Consider the following 21,501-nt stretch of genomic DNA (forward strand, 5'->3'; position numbering starts at 1 on the left):
AATTGGTGTGCTCTTCTTTGGGGAAGATTATCTTAATAAATGTGTTCATTATTGTCTTTAGTTAAACCTCTGTCCTGCAGCACAGAACAGAGACAAGCTTATAATATGTTTAAGGAATAATAAATCCATTTTAGATGTAGCAGAGTAGGTGAGTGGAACAGTCTGCCTTAAGGCTGAAGGGCAGACTTCAGTAGGGTTTGGAAGGGTGGCAATGCTGGAGTTCAGCTTTCTTACGCAGTGGGGACCCATTGAAAAGACCTGTGAGGAGACTCAAAGGGATGCTCTGGAGGGTGAAGCACAGGATGGGATGCTGAAAGCAGAGAGAATGGCTGGGTAGTTTAACTGGGCACCTGCAGCATCCCTCCACAGAAAGGAAGACGCAAAAAAAAAAAAAAAGGAAAGGAAGATGCATCATCATCATCATCATCATCATCATCAATTTATTAATACCCTAGGTCCAGGCTTGAGAAGGGCTACTTACTTCCCTTTACCTTCAGCAGGAGACATGGGACAAAAGGTGTTTCCTTTGGGGACATGACTTTTTCCCCTTGATTATTTCTCCAAAAAGTTGTCAGCCTCTGTGAGGTAGATCAGTTCCGTAGGATGCAAGCTCCATATACCCAGGGATGGGGTTCTAACTGCAACCCCCAGTGCCTTCTTCCCATCTACATGATGTCTTTAGCATTGTGTCCCACAACCTTCTCACCCCATCCTGCTTTCCTTCTTCCCCAGACATGGGGCAGTCTTACCAAGAGTGACAGACATTGATGCCTACATGGAAAGTAATTAAGAAAGTATGTAAGAAAAGATTGCTATCTCCTTCCACTTCCTGTTTCCTGTAAGGCCCAGAAGTGGGGTGGGAGAAGGTAGAGGATAAAGCGTGGGGAGTGGGAGGTGTCTTGTTTTATTTTGCTTGCTGAGATGGTACTTCTTGGTTTCATGTCTTGGTACAAAGAAATGTTTTGGTTCCCAGGCTGATCCCATCCTTAACAATGAGAACAGAGCCTAGCCACCTGGCTTGCCCAGGAAGTTGAGGGACACACAAATCTCACAAAAAAAGAAAACAAAACCAAAACAGGACAAAAAACAAATCTTTGGGGATGACAAGCATTCCTTTGTTCAAGCTTGCACTTAGTAATATAAAAGTCATTGACTAAACAGTCTGACTTTGGACTCAAGGAGTCTTTAAATTCACTATAAAATTACACCCTTGAACTGTGGTTATGATTTGATGCTTTTTCTTTGTTTTATTTTGAAAATACTGGTGTAAAAATGAAATATATAAAAATTTATCTATAACACTACCTATGGAATCTGACCTGTGAACATCCTGTACCAAATGTACACATAGTATGAACACACACATGAACATACTCATACGCACATATACATACAATCACACATATCTTTAAACGTATTTTTCTTAAAACAAACTTTTAAAGGTACAAAGAAGTAAAAGAGTGGACAGTTTAACTCTTTAGGTGTGCATTTTCATTCTTACGGCCACTGACTTCCTAAGAATGAGAAATCGGGGCTTGATGAGGCAAGACGGCTGGTGGGCGAGGGTGCTTGCTGCTTCACTGGACAGCCTGAGCTCAGTCTCAGAGAACCAGCTCTTGTCCCTTACCTACACACACACACACACACACACACACACACACACACACACACACACACACACAGTGACACACTGCGCCATCCCCACAGGAAGTAAATGTAATAAACTCTCACACATAGCAAGCTTATCCTCTTTTACTTTTTCCTGCTTAGTTTTGAGCATCTGACCTCATAAACTTCATAAGTTATCAAACTGTCAACATTAAAGTCACGATTAAACAGCAATACCAGCGAGCAAAAGGCAAACAGCTCTACCCAGAGAGGTAGGACTTTCTGATCAGAAGTCAGGCTTCAGACTTAAAGGAAACGGCACTGGGCACAACATCAATTCTCCCTCCCCCCTCCCACATCCATTGAGGCCTATGAAAACAGGATTCTCTCTATTTTACAAATGAGGAAACTTATATTCTTATTTTTTGCATTTCTGCATTTTTAAAGAAATGGCACTGGATATGATTACTTCATAACCGGGACTAAGCGAGAGAATAATAAGTAAGTACTGCATACAGACTTTGTGACTCAGCCATGAGGCTCAGAGCTAGGGGAGACCCATTATTATAAGTTGGTGACCCTTGGCCTGCCTCAAAGTCCGTTCTCCTCTTTGTAGTTGAGGTATAAACGTCCTCTAACGAGGCAGATGTGTCTTAAGCTCCTAGAGGATTAGGGAATGTTAATTACCCACCCTCTGACTGCAGCCACTTCAACGATTTTACACACAGTGAGATATACATTTTGTTTAGTCTGTCCAGATTTCAAGAAAGACAATTGGAAAATATAACTTGAAGAAAACTTTATAACACACATGGCAAACTCAAGATTTTACTCTTTCAAATTAGGTAAAATAAAGATGTGGTTTGCCTTCTCTCTCTTTGAAAGCTGTTGTCAGGGACGTTACTAGGTATAGCCGAGGAGACAGAAGCAGGTAATACTAGATAGTTATTTTGAAAACCTATAAATTTGGCGTGATTTGTTGTACAGCATAGAAAACCAACGCAACACCTAAAAAGAATGAGGGTCAATTTGCATGAGAATTTCCTTCTATTAACTAAGAAAGAAAACAAAATATCTGGAACCTCAAACTCCCTTCTCAACTTCCCACATCACACTTGGCCAAGCTCTCTCACAAGAGTGGTACTGGTAGTTAGCTGACATGCCTGTCTCCGTTCCTGAGGTGCCTCACTAAAGAACCAGGGTCAGTCAGAGAACATCCGTGTTTGCTCATCCAAAGACACCTGCCTCAATAAGCCAGACAATGTCGAGCCGGCCAGTCTGTGGCTTCCACAGCTTTTTAGTCGGTCACATTTTTAGATTGTGAGTGACTCAGCATAAGCGCAACCTAAAGTCACCATTCCAGTAACTCAAGTCAAGGCCTCCAACCGCAGTTGATCGAAAGATTGGCTCTCCTTATTGGCTCTGCTCCTCAGTTATGAAGATCACCAACAGGCACACGACCAGGACCAGAAACTTCCTAACAGGCCTGAGTGGAAGAGGCACTGTTCCGTTCCCTTTTTAACACAGAGACCAAAACACGGTCCACGGCCAAGCTATCCAGCCGAGGCCCTGCTCTGTAATAGCAATGTTCTCTGTGCTCTGCACAAAATTACACCCTGACGATGTCTTTCCATGCGGCTGTGCCCAGAAAGCGGTCAGGAAGCACCAGCACGCGCGTGGGTGATAGACGAGGCATGTGACCATTTAGAGGAAAGGAGAAACAGGGAATGGTTTTCCGTTTTTCAGAATCATTTGTCCGCCCATTGGAAACCAAGCTTCAATATTCTTCTTTTACACGTTCCCCGAAGTATGAATACAATGCTTTTGATATGCAGTCCAATTAGGGTCCACAAAAATTGTTTGCTTTTAATAGAAAACACTGGCATTTTCTTCCAATGGCCTTAATTCTTAAACACCAAGTAAAGTCACAGTAACACTCGGAGATGCCAGACAAAACAGAATAACAAATTTTTATAGTTTAGAACAATTAAAAAATAAACATCTTATTTTGCTTTTTTTTATTTCTTCCTTTCTTTAGCCTTTCCTCTTACATTTAGAACTTCTGAAACAATGAAGCCAGTAGCACAGCAAGTAAGAAGCAACCCACACAAGCCGACAAAGGTCCTGTAAATGTTAAATTAATTATCTTTAGCCTTCCACACGGTCTCTTGGAGCCTTGGGGGTTTTCACTTGTTTGCTGGTTTTGTGTTTTATTTTTTGTTGCGGTTTAATGTATGTGAAGTTTTGCCTTCAAGTATATATGTGCATCATCCATGGAAGCCAGAAGAGGGCAACAGGTTCCCTCAACCGGAGATACAAATGGCTTGAGTCACCACATGAGAGCTGGGAACTGAACCGGGGTCTTTGGCAAGAGCAGCAACTGCTCTTAACCACTGAGCCACCTCTCCAGGGAGCCTTGGTTTTATCATCTCCAAAATGACAATTTCTCAAGTACCGTAAGAAATGGTGACACTTGACATCTACCCTCTGAGCGGCTAGTATCGGGTGGCTTCGGTTTCAGCATTAGACGGCAATGCTGATGACATCATGCCTTTGCCAATAGGAGGCCAACTGAGATCCACAAGGGGAATGTGGATGAGATCAAAATGGGAACTCACTGTGGAATGGGAAATGAAGGTATCAGAGTACTGCCTGAATCCAGATCTTAAGACAGCGTGCATACCCCAACAGGAAAGCTCAGAGCACAGGAAAGAAATTTAAAATAACATTAAGTAATGTAGTTGTATTCCATTTTATCAAACAGTTACTACTTGATTAGGACCCATATGCTTATTACACGATTTAATCTTTTAAATGTAACTTGGAAGGATTTGGGGTGGTGGGCAAAATTGTTGAGCAGTGCCGGGCGGTGGTGGCGCACACCTTTAATCCCAGCACTTGGGAGGCAGAGGCAGGTGGATCTCTGAGTTTGAGGCCAGCCTGGTCTACAAGAGCTAGTTCTAGGACAGGCTCTAAAAACTACAGGGAAACCCTGTCTCGAAAAAAAAACCAAAAAAAAATTGTTGAGCAGTAAGAACACTGCACTGACCAGGGACGGGAGCATCATCCAGGGATTAAATCTGCCTAGGAAGGCAGTTCAGCGAACGTTCTTCCAAGTGAACTGCACATCTGCTCCCCCAGTCTCAGGAACCTCTGACAGTGCCATGGTCCAGCCCAGGGACACACATCCCAGGAAGCTGCAAAGCTGCAAAGCCAAGCTTGGTCCCTCCTTGAGGCTGAGCTTTCTCACAGTGTGATGGCCATCTCCCATAGCAAGAGAAAGATGGGGCTTTGGAGTTCAGAGGAGAAGTCAAGTCATTGGATGAAAGCATTGAGTTACGTGTTTTCTTTGTACTGACAGCCTCGGCATCTCACACAGTGACCAATCTCCTTTAACCTCTTGAAGTTCAGCTCTATCTCTCATTCTACAGACAAGCTGAGTACTATGCCCAAGTTGACTCCCTTGGTATGCAGTGCTGTGAGGATCAGATCCAGGTTCTGGAAGAAGTAAGTTTAGACTTTATAGGGCACAAAGTATTTCCAAGTGGGACACATATTTAAAACATGACCAGATGTATCCCTGTTTCTATTTATTCATTGTTTCTAAATCATTGCTGTGTCTACCCCTTTTTTCAGGAGGGTGTTTGCTAATATTTATTCTCATGAATGATAGTAGTTACAAAATAAGAATGTTAAGAAAAAGTAGTCATTTGATTTGGACATAAAAACGGCAAGACAGCTTGTTCCTGTATGATAAGTATAGAAACTGACATGAACTTACACACAAGCATTTAAGAATAGGTAGCAGAATTCAGAATCTCACTATAAGATAGTACTTAAATTCTATATTTATCTCAATTCTGTTTATACTAGTAAAGGGAAAAGAGGACAAATTTAAATACCCATTAAGTATGCAATATTCTATCATATTTATGTAATAAAACGTAGAGAGGGAAATATGTTTTCACAGATTCACATATGAAATGCTTACTTTAAAAAATCATCCAGAAAACTACATATATTACATGACTTCAGTTGTATTAATTAGCATGCAGAAATCTAAACAGTATACATGCTTTAATACTTGGATTTTCTATAAGAAATAAAATTCTAAATCATTTGAATGAGTTCATTGGTTTTCTTTTATTTCCAAATCAGTATGTATTCTAATTTTAAAAATAACTGCTGTTGAAACAGCATTCGGTATTTAAAGGGGTAAAAGTGATCAATAGATTAGCTTAGTCCCCAGACCTTGCCTATGTTTTCACAGCCAAGTTAACAGGTCATTTACATAGTTTCCTGAGAGAGAGTCCATAGTTTCCATAATTTCACTGACAGGGAGTCTCTGTCCCTTCCAGCGTCATCTGCACCTCTTCTAGGGAAGTTCCATCCCCGCTTGCCGTCCATGCCAAGACTTGTTTATACAGAGCACCCTTGCCATGTCCCTGCAGGCTTGAGAATGGTGGGGCTCCATCTGCCTCATAAATACATCTGCCGCACAGTCTCCCATTTCCTCTTATTCCTTACCCAGATTTCTAGAGGAGCAGGAGACACTTGGACGTCTACCTTCCCCGCTGGAAGAAATCGCGTCCCTGGGACTGAATGGGGTGTTCATGGTTGTGGTGCTCTTGATGGCGGAGAGCAAACAGAACCAGATCTGGCAGATGACATTCCCAAACATATCAGCCACTCTTCCCTAGATTTGGGACTGTGGTGGCTTAAATGAGAAGCCCCATAAGCTCAGAGATTTGAACACGTGGTCCCCAGCAGGTGGCCCTGTTTGGGGAGGTGCTGCAGTCTTGCTAGAGGAAGTATAATATCTTTGGGGGTGGGTTTTAAGAGTTCACAACCTTGAACCGCTTCTAGTTCATGTCTGCTTTGTGCTGAGGTTGAAGATGTGGTCTCTCAGCTCCTGTTCCTCCCCACACCTGCCAGTTGCTGCCACACCTCCCTGCTGTGATGGACTCTTACCCCTCTGTCGCAATAGGTCACAAAAAGATCTTTCTTATGTAAGCTATCTTGGTAATTTACCACAGCAACAGAAAAATAACTAATACAGTGATAAACATGTACACACATGTGTCTGTACGTGCCTACTCCACCTATCTGAAGTCTGACTCCTTTCTATATATATGCATGCATATTATAATACACAGATACATATGGATCACACACAAGTCACATTCTCTCTCTCTCTCTCATACACACACTCACACACACACATAGATACACCCCTATATATAATTGCTACTATATAGACAAATCAAGCCTGGCTTTCAAAAAGGATACAAATATTATAATCCTTACAGTTCCATCCCAACACCAAACAGTCACGGTTCTACACTAGTTGGTAAAGTGAGCAGTAGAAGATAATTCTGTAATGGATAGATAAAGAACATGAAACTAACAGGATGATTCACATACAGAGCCCCTGGCTTCCAGGGAGTGGGAAGATGCTGCTCCTCATTACAGAAGCCTGGGAAAGAAGCTACACTGCTCCAAAGAGCATTCTGGGAAAACAGTTTCAACCAACTGATAACAGACTTCATGTCTGTGAGTCAGAAGGAAGGCGGGAGAAGGTCGTGCTCAGTGTGTACCAGGTGCTATGCTAAGCATTTGAACATCTCATTGCATATTCCCAATTTGGGGTAGTGGCTATAGTGGGTTGGATGAGAAATGTCCCCATAGGCTCATGTATTTGAACATTTGGTCCCAACCAGGTTCATGATGCTGTTTGGGAAGGCTGTAGAACCGTTAGGAGGTATAGCCTTGCCAGAGGAAGGATGTCCCTGGGGATGGGCTTTGCGGGCTTGTCCCTACTTCTGTCTCCACACTCCACCCCACCTCTGCTTCCTGAACGCAATGGGATCCTCCAGCTTCTTGCTACCCGGCCTTCCCCGTGCAGCGCCGTGTCTCCTCTGCCACAACAGACTTTATCCCTCTGGAACTACAAGCCAGAACAAACCCTTCCCTTCCTCAGTCACTTCTTGTCGGGGTATTTTGTTAAAGCAGCAGGAAAAAAGCTCCAATAAGGTGTTCTCTGTATTAGAAGCACAAAAAAAAAAAACCTTCAGATCCATTACCTGTCACGGGGTTAATGTATCAGTATAATTGGGACTTTAAACCCAAGCACACGCAGATCCAAATCTCAAACTATGCCATGTTGAACCAAGGAAAGGAAAAGGGATGGTCTGCTCCCTGTTTAGCCTGGGAAAGAGTAATGTCAGTGTTTCCTTCTCAACAAAAGTGCCTACGCAGACACACACAACTCTTATTGGATTGGTACAAAGCCAGGTATTATGTTCCATCTCTTCTCTTGAGGGGAATAAAGAGTCTTAAAACAGCATCAGCTCTCATGTCTTCATGAAATATGCCTAGAGATCTTGTGATTTCTGAAGGTATTGCTGAATTGTGCACATTTTTCAGTCCTTAAACTGCATGTGACACATTTTCCTGGGGTGTTGTACCTGGAGTCGTCATTTCAAATACTTCAAGAACAACCATTCTGCATAAAAATACCACTTTTCCTTGATAGGAAGTTCTTCAGGATCGAGAATTTTATCTTTATAGTTTTGAGCTTTGCCCAGAAGCTCCTCGTTCCCTTCCCTCTCTCTCCCTCTTCATCCTAGCTCACATAAAGTCGGCATGCCAACAGATTTGCCTGGGACTATCACCAGAACTCAATATTTAAATGGAACTCAAAAAAAATTTTTTTTGCCAAGTTTAGTGGAAAAGGCGAAAAGTCGGATTTAAAATTGAACAAAACCAAGTTGACTACCATGTCATTTAAAGCAACGCTAGCGACTGGTGGCACCACCAGACTTGTGTGACTGACGTGTTCGTGTCTGGATGCCAACACAAAGATTCCACTACAGTAGGTCTGGGCAGAGACCCAATGCTATTTAACGAGCATCCCAGGTGACTCACACGCAGGTGGTCCTTGGACTACGCCTGGCAAAGCATTGACGCAGTGCAGGCCGGCATGGCGTGCATAGGAAGCTGTCACAGAGGTTAAGTGGACGACCCAACAGCACGCCAGCCAGCAAGCAGCTAACCTGGAGCAAGACTAGTTAGAGCCTTTCACACCAGGGCATGTTTCTCATGTAGCGTGCCAAACATTTTTAAAATTTTGGGCCGCTGCCCTATAAATTGTAAGCTATATATAAGCAGCTGTAAAAGCACCCACACTTGACACATGGACAGTGCTTCCTATAAAAAGCTCTTTCTTGACCATCACATATGATCATTAGGAAAGTATTTTCCGTGTTTGGCTGATAAGGGGACAGAAGTTCAAAGAGATTAATATTCTTGCTCAAAATTGGACTTGATAATTTGGTTTTTTTTTTTTTAAATGATGACACAAAGCTGGATGGGTAAGGAAGGGGACCTAGGAGGAATGGGGAGTGGTAAGTGGATGTAATAAAAATGCGTTGCAGGAAGTTCTCAAAGAACTAAAATAAAAGGGGGAGAAATTCTTGCTGAAAGCCTTACCCATGTATGGCAAAGCAGGACTCAACGAGCCCTGGTAATTAGTGAGTACTTCATGCTAGCCATCACCATCCACATATGTTTATAGAAACTCTCTAAAGACTAAAAATACTGACCCAGCAAAAGCTTAAATTGGCCGGGGAAGAGGTGACAATAAAACTAAAATCAGTCAAATGCTATACAAATTAATATGATAAATATTGAAAAATGAAGTCAAATAAAAATTCATAGTGGCAAATGATTTAGTTGTCAATATTTATATTAAAATGAATAAAAATTTTTAAAATTAAGCTTGTGTAACTTGCTTGAAAAGATTTAAGCCTGAAGATTTTTTTTTTTTAGTTGAGTCAAAAAGTGAGGCAAGCTGAAAATATTTCAAGTATGTTTATGAGTTAAACTACTGAAAAGGTGGACGTTCACTAACAAGAGACAGTTCAGAAAGTACCCTTTCCAACACAGTTCCCTTACATGTGGATTAGCACTCAAATATCCACAGTTACATTATTGTAATCAGAATCTAATTACAACAATGGGTCAAACTATTGCCCGACACAATTAGCCACACAGAAACATAACTACATGCATGGCCACAACAATAGCTATGAGTCGGTGACTGCCAAGGGATAACACAGTCAACCCCAGGACAGCAGCCAAGCAGTTACGCAGTGCGGGATGCTGCAGAGAGCGCAAAGCACACATGGAGATACATTTTCTGCCCCCCAGTTTCCAACTGTAGTATGTGTTGTTTCATGTGCAGATGCATTAGTGATGGATTCTGTGCTTCAGCGGGGGTAAGGTCCAGGTTCAACTAAAGAAAACCCTGGAACATTCTAGCACAGAACTTCATCGGTCTTCCTACTGTACCACACTGCCGGTAATCTAGAGCGCAGTGGCATTAACTGTCACCTTGTCTCAACTGCATCTGCTCCCGTTTTTAAGTAACCTTTCTTGGTTATTAGTAATATTAGTAAATACTAATAATTAGTAAATACTAAAGGTTAATAGTAAATACTGTGGGATATATATGTATCGAGACTTAGAAAGTGTTTACAGTGAAAACATCTCCCCTTGTGCTAAATAAGATAAAGATAGGGCTCTATCTCCACAACTTTTGTTTGATTATTTAATCGCTATACCCATACGCGCGCGCGCGCGCGCGCACACACACACACACACACGTGTGCGTATACCACAGCCACTCTTTGCAGGATGTCTCTGTCTTCTCCAATTGTTGTTCAGAAACGCACTGCTTGCAGTGTGGTCCACAGCACAGCCTTTCCTATGGAATCAAAGCCTGCACATCACGGGATCAGCAAGGTCAGCTGGGCAATCACTTCACTACAAAACGGCGACCCATTGGCTTCAGCACAACCTTTTGTTGCTGGCTGTCTTTCGTGGGTCCTTTAAGGTTAGGCTTCTTTACACCTAATTTCCCTTTTCTAAAGAGGAAAAAAAAATACCAACCCCAGTAAATGAATTCACCCTTGCCACATAGGGATGCTTTCTGAAGACCAGAAATGCCCATTTAGAATGAACTCATGGAAACCCTGCTTCAAATGTAGTCCTCTCTGTGTCAATAAGAGTCTACTTAGGGAGGCTAAATAGGTGAAGCCATGAATTTTCAGTCTCCTGATGCCAAATTAAATCCCACTTCTTCAGAAAGACCCTGCTATTGCTGTGTCGCCCTGGGAGAACTTCATGTTTGCTTTGGACCACTGTGATATGTCCTCTATTGATAAAGGAGACCTGCCAGGGTTTAAGTAAAGCTGTGACCACATTCAGTCTAGACTCTGTCATCTTCGAGCAAATACACGAATAAAAAGCTTCTCAGAGGCTGAGGATGGAGCTTTGACCACAAATAAAAAATACCGAAGTTATAATAAACATGAGAAAACAAATCTTTTACAAGCCTGGCATGGCAAATCACATGTATGATCTCAACGTAAGAAAGGCTGAAACAGGTCTGTCATGAGTTCAAGGCCAACCTAGACTACATGGTGAATTCCAAACCACCTTTGAACGGTATAAGACCCTATCTAAAAAAGTAAAACATAAATTTTTGCTTATGTGACAAGCAAACATAACTAAAGTGCTTTTTTTTCAAATAATAGGACAATGAATACATAAAAGAAGAAAATAATTCCGTTTTGACCCAGAGGTGTGCACAATCACTTGTTCACAAACTGGTACATGTGTCATTTCTGAGAAACAACTCTATAGTTCTTTAATGAGAAAGAATCCTTTATTTATTTCCAGACAACTCTAAATAAAAATGAGAAATAGAAAAAAAAAGCATTCTAGTTACTTTCTGCTGTTGTGTAACCACGACAAAAACCAACTGATGGAAGAAAGGGTCGATTCTGGCTCACAGTTCCAGAGGGAGAGTTGGTTCAGACAGACAGTTGGAGCAAGAAACTGAGAGCTCACATCCTTTTCTTCCCAGGGGAATAGTGACAGAAGCCGCATTCCAGGTCCCATAGGTGGTCCCACTATGAAGCTGGGAGCAGTTGAGGACGGCACAAGGTCTCATGATCTTATATGTAGTGTTTTGAATGAGAAACATCTCCCAGTGTTTTGGGCGTTTATTTGAACACTTGATCCCCAGCTGGAGGGGCTGTTTGGGGGAGGGTTAGGTGGTTTAGAAGGTTTAGGTTTTAGCTTCTGGAAGAAGTATTTCACTGCAGATGGAGATGGGCTTTGATTTAAAAAATCCTACTTTCTTCCTCTCTCTCTCTCTCTCTCTCTCTCTCTCTCTCTCTCTCTCTCTCTCTCTCTCTCTCTCTCTCTCTCTCTCTGTTGTGCTTGGGACTGAGATGTGAGCTCTCAGCTTCCTGCCCTCACTCTACCATGCCCGACACTTGCTGCCGTGCCTCCTTTCTGCCACCACATGAGGATTTTAATCCTTCTGGAACCATAAGCCAAAACAAACTCTTTCTTGCTTAAGTTGCCTTTGACCATGGTGCTTTGTCCAGCACCAGAGAAGTAAGCAGCATACTGTTCATCTGACAGTTTTCCACGTTCTCCAGATGTGGTCCTTTATCACTCATCAACAGGAAAGAGAAAGGAATTAGTTCTGCAGGACTTTGGGCTGCTGGCTGCACCTTAATTATTGTAGATATTGTAGACCTACCTACAAAAGACAATGGCATTCAAATAGATACTAACCAAGTGGTCTTTTCCACTCCCAAACATTTCTTAATAGTCAACCCCAGTTAAATTCACCTGTGGGGAGTGAAGCCGATCAAAACTGTTATTTCCTTTGCATGGAAAAGGCAAAGACATTAACAACAAAATGTACAACCTACTCTCAGAGCCAGCTGCTGAAACACAATGGTCCTTTTCTTCTGTGTCAGAGAAATGAAACTCCACCATTGTTTGCAAGAGTGGGCTTGGTGTGTGGGTAGTTGTGGACATGAATGTGTCTGAAAAACACAGACAGACACTTGCTTGCATGGTTAAGATTTACTAGTCTGAGACGCCTTTCTTTCCTATAGTAAGTGTTCTCTGGGAGAGGCTGAACAATGTGTTTTACATTAAGAAATCAGTTCATAGAACCCAAATTCTGAAACAGAAGTTAAGGGACGTTAAAGTCATTTTTTTTCCTTAGGTCCTGGGAGCTTGTGGTGAGAAGCCAAGATTCAAACTGTCCTATCTCACTCTGAATCTAAGTTTATAACCCCTGGCAACAGTGATTCCTGCCTTCATCAAAATCACCAAAGTAATGGAACATGTACGTCCTTTATTCCATGTAAGGACAAGAACATGACCTTAGCATTCAGTATCTCAGCTTCAGAGGCCTGAGTCACTCCAGCAGACCTAAAATAAGAAAGAGCTCCACGTAGGATCATCTGTCCACCCTCAAAAGGAATACTGTTGGGTCCATGTGGTCTGGGGGTTTTGTTTCTGTTTGACTGTTTCCTTGGAATAAAAATATTTGAACGGAGATGGGCAACAAAGAGTACACAGAGCTGCCCTTGGAAAGGTGTTTTCTCTGGGGCTTGGGCTGGGACAGCACTAGGCCTGCAGAGTGTCTCTCCTGGCCACTACTCATAAGGCCAAGCCAACCTAGGGACTGGCCAAACAATCAAGGCTCTCATGAATTCTCCCTCAGATTCTTCTTCAAATAGGCCTTCACAGGGATGCCACAGGGACCTAAGGACACTTGAGGTAGCTCGAATTCCCTTCCACAGTGCAGGATGTGTATGCAGCTCCATCACCTGTGGCCAGGGAAGAAGAGACTCTGTGTCTATTCCCTTCTCTGACCAGCAGGGCCAACTGGAAAGCCTTCCTTCACTGCCACCCGGGTCTCTGTAAGAAAATCAAATGTTAACCCTGGCTTCTCAGAGACGATTCTCAATAAAGGCGCCAAGGCGTTGAATGGTCAACAGAGAATCTTAATAGGAATCACTGAAGAAGGAAGCACTCTGTATAGAGAGAAAAAATGGTCTATGATTTTTGTTTTGATACCATTTCTTATTTTTCCACTAGAAAGATCTATAGGTTGGTCATTTTATCCTTACAATCTTATTCATAAAATAAATAGGACCTTAAGTAATCTTGAAAATCAAACTGGCCAACTTATCCTATGGGCAAAGGTAAGAAGACATTTATTAACACAAAGAGGATGGAATTTAACCATCATCACCCAGCTAATCAACGCCAGAGTGAGGATCTGAGGCAACCAAGCAAGTCGATAAAAATAAAACCACACATACCTGAATAAAGGCATTAATATCATATTCTTACTAAGAAAGTCAACATAATTGTAATATATGTCAAAGCTACAAAATATGCAAGCGATTTGGTTTTTGATGTCATGTGACAAAGCCTTAGGTCAGATACTACCAGCTGGTAATAATGAGACCAAATTCAAAGAGGCCCTTCCCATAGTGCTACCTTTCACAGCCACACTGTTTAGAGCGAGTTCCAGCTAGCCCCACAAAAACACGTTGGTGTTCAGAAAGAAGGAAAAGATAGAAAGTGTGGATGGGAGTGGGGTACAGGAGACGGCACACTGGGCCCTGGTTTGGGTTAATTATTCAGTGTGAGAGCTTCAGACTCTTCCTCTGAAAGATAAAGAGGGTAAATGGAGTGGTTTTTAAAGACCCTCGAAGTTCTGAAATTCCAAATAAGAAAAGACACTTGTCTTTAAAAAAATAATTCTTCCTATCATGTTTATGTAGTATGAACATTCATACTTGAACAGCAAAGAACAGGAACCCAGAAAGTATGCATAGGAGAAAAGAAGCAGATACGCCAAGTCTCCTGACTTGCAAGGGTTCGTCTGTGGTACCAGCATCCCAACCAATCAGTGTCTGGTATTGCTACTGTAAGTATCTTTGTTTGGGTCACAGCTTGTGCCCTGCCCTACCTATAAGATTTGATGTTCATTAGAAAATGCACTTTAGCGTTTCCTGTCAGTCACCCTAAAGCCCAAATGCCATAGTATGTTTTGAAGTTTCCCCCCATCTGGTCAACATTCTACCCAGCATAACCATGTCATGCAAATCATGCCTGACTGCTTTCAGTTTCCCAAGGGTGATAACCATTGCTTACACTACTTCCTGCCCCCACTGGCACCCCCCACCCTGCACCTCCACACCATGGTATGACTAACTCCTCTTCTACACCTTTCCAGAATCTACTCAGGGTAAAGTGTGTGTTTTACCCTGATGTGAGCGTGGGTCCCCGGCACCCTTGTAAAAGGCCCAGTTTGGTGTCACATACCTGTGATGTCAATGCTAAAGAGGCCGGAGAGGGAAGGCTCATGGGAACCTCGGACTTGCTAGCCAAGCGAGTCTAGCTAAACCAAAGCTCTGGGCTCAGTGCCTCGAAACATAAGGTGAGAGAGCAACTGTGACCTGTGTGCATGCACATGCATGTGTATACACACACACACACACACACACACACACGGGGAGGGGGAGGCAGAGGGAGGGAGAAAGACTATGAATCTACTCAATATTGTCTTTTCTGGGAGTCCTGCCTTCCCTTCACTCAAGGTCTCTGCCCCATCCCTACCAAATCAAGGAGGCATCCATTTTACAGCACTTTCTTAGCTTCTTCTCCAAAGCAAGCTCTGTGAAGGGTTGTCCTGATTGGTCTGTTTATTCCTGAGCATATTGTTAGCACCCATCAGATTCACTGATGTAAACTGAGAGAACTCACGCTCAGCACCCTGTGCTGGAAGTGCGGAGAGCCCACCCCTACAGCTGGACTCTGTTTTGCCACTTCCAAAGAGAAGGCCGTCCACAAATAACTTGCCGTATAAAATGGGAGGAAAAAAGAGACTTTCCCTAATAGTTGGTCCAAACAACACTAAAAGTGGTGGCGAGTGTTGACTCTGGCACATAGTACATGGATAATAGTGGGTAATTTATCCTTACTGGTGACCACTGGCAATTGCAATGGTCAAACTAGAAAAAAAAGTATCCTTTTTGCCAAGAGAGATGACCCCTACATTTGTTCTATTTTCTATGCCTCTCAGGGATCAGATGGCAAAGCCTCCACACCTTCCCCAGGCTCCTTTTCCTTTCTGAACTCTGGTTCTCCTCTTTGCTGATTGTCCTCAGTGAACTGTCACCACAAAGAACAGAACAGAAAGGGAGAGGACTCCCATCCTGAGACAGCCTGTGGTCAAATAAGGAAGAACGCCTCCACTGCCTGAGTCACTGGAGGAACCGACTCAAGGAATTCTTGGTAAGACGTCAAGCAGATGGAAGCCTGAGCTGGGGAGGGGATCTCTAGCTTCACGCTGGGGCAAGGAATGGGGAGTTGACTACACCTTGAACAAAACATTCCCTCAGTGAGAAGCAGCTGGTTTGTGGACGCTGTAATTCCAAACCATGGGGAACGGTGGCCGACTTGGGAATCCTGAGTGGTATCAGAAGGGAGAGAAAGGAAAAGAACACACCTTCAAGTCTTTTTTTTTTTTTTTGGCCCCTGGAAAAGGGGCAAAGGTGGGGTTTGGCAGCATCAAAGAAAAGTATTAGGATCAACACAAAAAAAAAAAACCAGCTGCCCGCAAGCTGTCCTAGAAGACGCGGGATAGTTTCACTCTTGAGAAGCAGCATGATGTGGAGGTAAAACCCACACAGATCATGGAACCCAAGTCAGGAGTTGTATAGACTTCTAGCTCCTACACTTACTACCTGTGTGACTTCAGGCAAGCTACCCAGAGTCCCTAGACTTGCTTTTTCACCACCCAGAGGAAAGACAGAAAATCGATCATGGTAGCCATGCTCAGTAGGCATTTCTAAATCCAAACCTCTAAGGTAGTCTGAGTGCTGGGTGAACAAGTAATGCTGTACACATTTGAAATAAGATTCTTGTTAAGATGCAATACTCACTCAAAGTAGCTATCTGCATTCTCATGCTTCCTTCCCCGCTGGTGCTGCCATTGTGAAACTCTAAGATGCCTCTTCTCTAGGAACTCAGCTGCTGACCAACAAATGCTCGCTAGAACACGGACACTGAACAGGTCTAAATGCCGTAGCCCATTCTCATACAGCAAAAACCAAAGGCTATTCCACACAAGTGATAAGTCCTAGCCAGCCCAGAACAAATCACAATAAAACTGATTTGCTATTAACCGAACACCCGCAATAGCCAGTCATTTTCTAAGCTGCTCACATTCTAGTTAGCAGTCATGAACTATTAGCCTGTCGTGGTGGAGCATGCCTTTAATTTAAGCACTCAGGAGAGTGAGGCAGAAGAATCATGGATTCAAGGATATCCTTGGCTACATGGTGAGACCCTATCTCAATAAAAAGCTGGCTTTATTTTAAACTCACGGAATATAATAGAAGTATAGGCAGGTGTGTCGCCTTTTATAGCTGGCTAAAATGAAACCATAGTAAATTCACTGAGGCTCTCTCTGCTCTTCCATCTTGAAAGCTCAGAAAGCTGCTTTGCCCACCAAATCCATTCATTCATTTAACAATTACTTGCTGTGTGCCTACTTTGAGCCAGATAGCTGTGAAAGACCACATAGAGAAAAGAAACAACAAAACATTTGATCCCGCTGGCCTTCCCCAGGCCAAAAATCTTCATAGATCATAGTTCTCAGATATTAAAAACCATTGTGCAAAAGCCAGAGTCAAAGATCCACATTATCAGTCAGTGAACTGATAATGAGGTGATCGCCAGGCCAATGACAGCGCTCATTTCACAAAACCAACCCACGGTTTCCAAATTTCCAGATCCACCACTTCCAGCAGGAGAGCGGATGGCACAAGAGACATTGGGCATCACTGCCACAAACACATGGATGGCTGCTTTGGGCTGTGACTTTCCTCTTGGGGTTTTCTACCACTTTCCCGTGTGGAGCCCACCCACCCTCTCACTCCTACTGCTCTTCTCAAAAAGGTTGTTATTCATTTATTGACCTCTATTTCCGAAATTACAAACATATTTCCATCTTGCTTCAAGTTATTTTCACGCATCATTCTGACTGGAGTTTTCCATGTTCTAAAACTTCTTCCATTTCATGGCCACAGAACTATTATTACGTAAGCCTCAAAGGACACAACTTCTGCTATACACATTTGAAATTCGTGTGATACGTGGTGGAAGTATTGCTTAAGGTGGAGGGCAAACAACTCAATGAGGCACAGATGTTAATTTTACGTGAATCATTAAGTGTAGTGTGTGATGCAAATGTGGAATCTTATGCAAAGGTCAAGATTAAAGTAAGAACTTGATGGGTTCATAGTCCAAATGCCACAGTCATTTAGTGCTCCATGAACTAAACAGTGAGTGTCTGAGATTATAAAGGAAAAGCCACGCACGCATCTCACAGTGTCCATCAACGTTTGACAGCCAGCAAACAAATGTCTGCGTCAATACGGAAGCAAAATGTCTCAGGCTATACATCTCATCTCATACACAGATTATATCCATGGCAAACTGAAACGTGTTTTCTTCGAACGTGTGAAGCTGTCTGGAGGCACAGAGATGCGCCAAGGCTTTACCATAATTATTTGAGGAAGAAGCTGTTCTTGGGCTCATTGGGCTTTGGGTGGAATTAGATATCTCATGTCTGAGGTGATGGTGTCCCCAATGAGGATGCTTCCTGGATATTCAGTTAGACAGGAATTCGGAGGGCTGTTGAATCTATGGCCTAAATCCCATTCTCCAAGGTCTACAGGTCACACTCAATAGAACCACAGAGGATCAACATGACACGCTTGCCCTGACCCAAAAGAACGGGGCGAAGGCTCTCTCAGGGATGCTAATTTACTTAAGGGTAATCTGTGCTCCATCTGCTTCTGTGGACTAAAATGAGTGAAAACCGTGGTTTCAGAGATGTCACATAATCCTTGGTTAGTTACCCTACTGTGCTTTCCAGAGAGCAGAGGATTGCAGGACCTTTCACTCAACTTCTGTAGCAAAGATAAAATAAAGTTAGTTTGTCTGTGTGTTTGCATTGTTAGGGATCGAATCTGAGGTCTTAAACCCACTGGAAAAGTCCATCAAATGAAACTCTCGGTACCAGGAATGGTACTTGGGCGGTTAGCCAAAGGGGCCCCCTTGAAACTCCCAAATGATCCTGGATATTGCCAAAGCTATTGATTGCCCTCCAGACACTGATAGTAAGTCCTTATTGCTGAAGACAACATCTTCACCACCCACTCAATAGAGAGAAGTTGACCTAGTGATTACCTAGAGCCTTTATTCCCTATTGACCAGAGTTTTTGGTACTAAAAGGACTCAGCACACTTCAGAGGGAAAACGTAAATATCAACCTAGCTGCAAACCCTTCAGTTTACAATGATGACCCTACCCGCCAGTCATGCTGGAGCAACAGCACCACAAAAGCTGTGGGAAGAACCAACAACTATTTCATTGGATTTGAGGCCCATTCCATGAAATGAAACCAATGCCAAACAACGCTCAGGTAGCCAAGAACCCTAGACTAGATAGGCCACAGACCAAGGGGTTAACCAGATACTACTGTTCTGCTAAAGGAGTGTAACAATAAAATGACTTGTGGTGACATTTTGATATACTCGTGGATCAGTGACTTGCTCAACTATCATGAGAGATGCTTCCTCTCACAGTAGGATGGAAACAAAAAGAGATCCACAGCTGGACAGCGGACAGAGAATGAGAGACCTTGGAACATCAGTCCTAAATGAGATGTCTCCTTCCAATCCATCCACTCGGGGCTTAGGGAACTTAATAGGAGCGAGGATGGAAAGATGGAAAGAGTCAATGGGGATAGAAGAGCCCGAGAAAACAAGACCTTCTAGACCCAACACACACACATGAACTCACTGAGACTGTGGCAGCCTGCACAGGACCTGCACAGATCTTAGTCACGTGGAGTCCCAGGGCTGAGGAGAGTGAAAGTGGACACAAGTCCCATCCCTTACCCAGAAACTGTTTTCAACTGACAACCGCTCACAACAGAAAATCTAAGTTTTCTCCAAACAAAGTCTCACTGGGTATCCAAACCACACATGGGCGGGCCCCACGCTCGTAAGTAGATGGCCAGCATCAAATTAAATCAATAGCACTTTTGGAGTTTTGTTATCTCCTAATTCTTTATCTGGGCTTCTATTTTTATTTTTGAACCTTTCAGGTCTTTTACTTACACACCTATTTCTCTATTATTATCTATTTCTCTATTCTTGTTGCGATGGGATTTCTGGGTGTGCAGGTGTGTGAGCACCTACACCCGTATGTGTTTCTTGTGCTTTGACTTTGGCTCTTTTCTTTCTGTTTGCTTTGTCCTATTCTTTTGTGTCTTTTAGTTGCCTGTTTGTTTTCTAATGATAGAGTGAAAGAAAGAGTATTGATTTAGGCGTGTTGAGAGGTGGGGAGGACCTGGGAGGAATTAGAGAACGGTGAAACATGATCAGAATATACGGTATGAGAAATATACTTTCAATTAAAGAAAAGAGAAGAGACCATCCGCCGCCACACAACTACATCCCCAACCACTGAAAAAGCCGTGGTTTGTTTTTCTTACAGGGATTTCATTTTGGGGGGCATTGTTTTGTTTATATGGGTGTGCTTTAAGATTAATAAACGTGATCAAACATTAACCTCAATATAGTCTAAGAAGAAGCTGTGATTCAATTAGGTAATTAATTAATCAAATTATCATTAAGCAAACATTTTAGTTACTCTATACTCTAAAAGAAATGTTCTCCAAATGTTCTCTAGATGGGTATATCTCCAGGTGCCACCCCAGTGCCCAGAGTTTACTAGGCTTTCTGAAACCATCTTGTGAGTATGTAAATGTATACATATCTTCATCCACACTGACCACTACCATGAAGTTGTTTGTTTTTTTTTTTAAATCTAGGAAAACTTTAAGTTTGAAGTTCTTTTGCGTTTAAAACTGGATGTGGTAATTCATGCCTATAATACCAACATGCAGGAAATTGAAGCAAGAGGCCACAAGATAAGGCCAGTTTAGTCTATATAGAGTGAGTTCAAGGTTAGCCTGTCTCAAGAAATGCTGAGAGTGAGAGAAATCATTTTCTTCAAGGATGAGCTCCCTAATTGGTTATACACTAAGTGGTCATAAAAATAAATACATACAAGAAGCATTAAAGGAACTGAGAAAATTATATTAATATACTTAGAGATAGATAGATAGATAGATAGATAGATAGATAGATAGATAGATAGATAGATAGATATGGAGAGGAACATGGGACAGATTGCAGAGAGGAAAGAGGAAAGGGCGGAAGAAATTATATAATTATATTTTAATTTTTTAAATCGACAACAAAAAGATTATTTGAGTTTATAGAAGAAACATCATAATTTTTATCTTGAACTGTGATGTAATGTCTATTAATATGAAGAGAAAATTAATTTTGCAAAACTAACTTTCCTAAAGATTTCTGCCATAGATTTCTATAAAACCTTGGACTATTTGCCTACAATTTGTTAAGAATTATAGAGAGTCTTCTCAGGTTCTGCTACCGACAGCCCTGGGCTGCTCTCCACCTTGGCCCAAGAAGTTTCTTTTCATAGTGGATAGCAGTCAATGGAGAGGTGCAGAACTGGTCACAGTGCTGAGAGAGAGATCCTGAGCTCTAAACAGAACACCCACCTCCACCACCAAGGCTGAGGGACCATCACAGAAGAGGAGGCAGACAGAATGTAAGAGCCAGAGGGGAGAGGTGGGTGCCGAGGAATGCTGTTCCCATACATGGCAGAGCTATCTAAATCATGACCTCACAGCGCAGAGGTTACCTACCCAAGACCATTGCATGAACAAGACAGCCAAAAGGTTCCCAAGTTCATCCCAGCACGGATGGGTAGATGATCTTCAGGACCCATTCCATTCCGAGGAGCTATTGCTCATGGGTAGTTGCCAGGGGATGAAGAATCATTGTTTTATGGAGGAAGGCAATCAATACTGGTAGGTTTCCCATACCCCAC

The 21,501-nt window shown here is 42.6% G+C and overlaps 1 protein-coding gene across 1 annotated transcript in view; it reads right to left on the reverse strand.

Annotated features, from left to right (window-relative positions):
- Positions 1 to 21,501, reverse strand: part of Lpar1 (lysophosphatidic acid receptor 1) — a 66,424-nt gene that overhangs the window by 25,705 nt on the left and 19,218 nt on the right. The window lies entirely within an intron of this gene.

The sequence above is a fragment of the Arvicola amphibius genome, chromosome 11 (genome assembly GCF_903992535.2).
Source record: "Arvicola amphibius chromosome 11, mArvAmp1.2, whole genome shotgun sequence".
NCBI classification, from domain to species: domain Eukaryota; kingdom Metazoa; phylum Chordata; class Mammalia; order Rodentia; family Cricetidae; genus Arvicola; species Arvicola amphibius.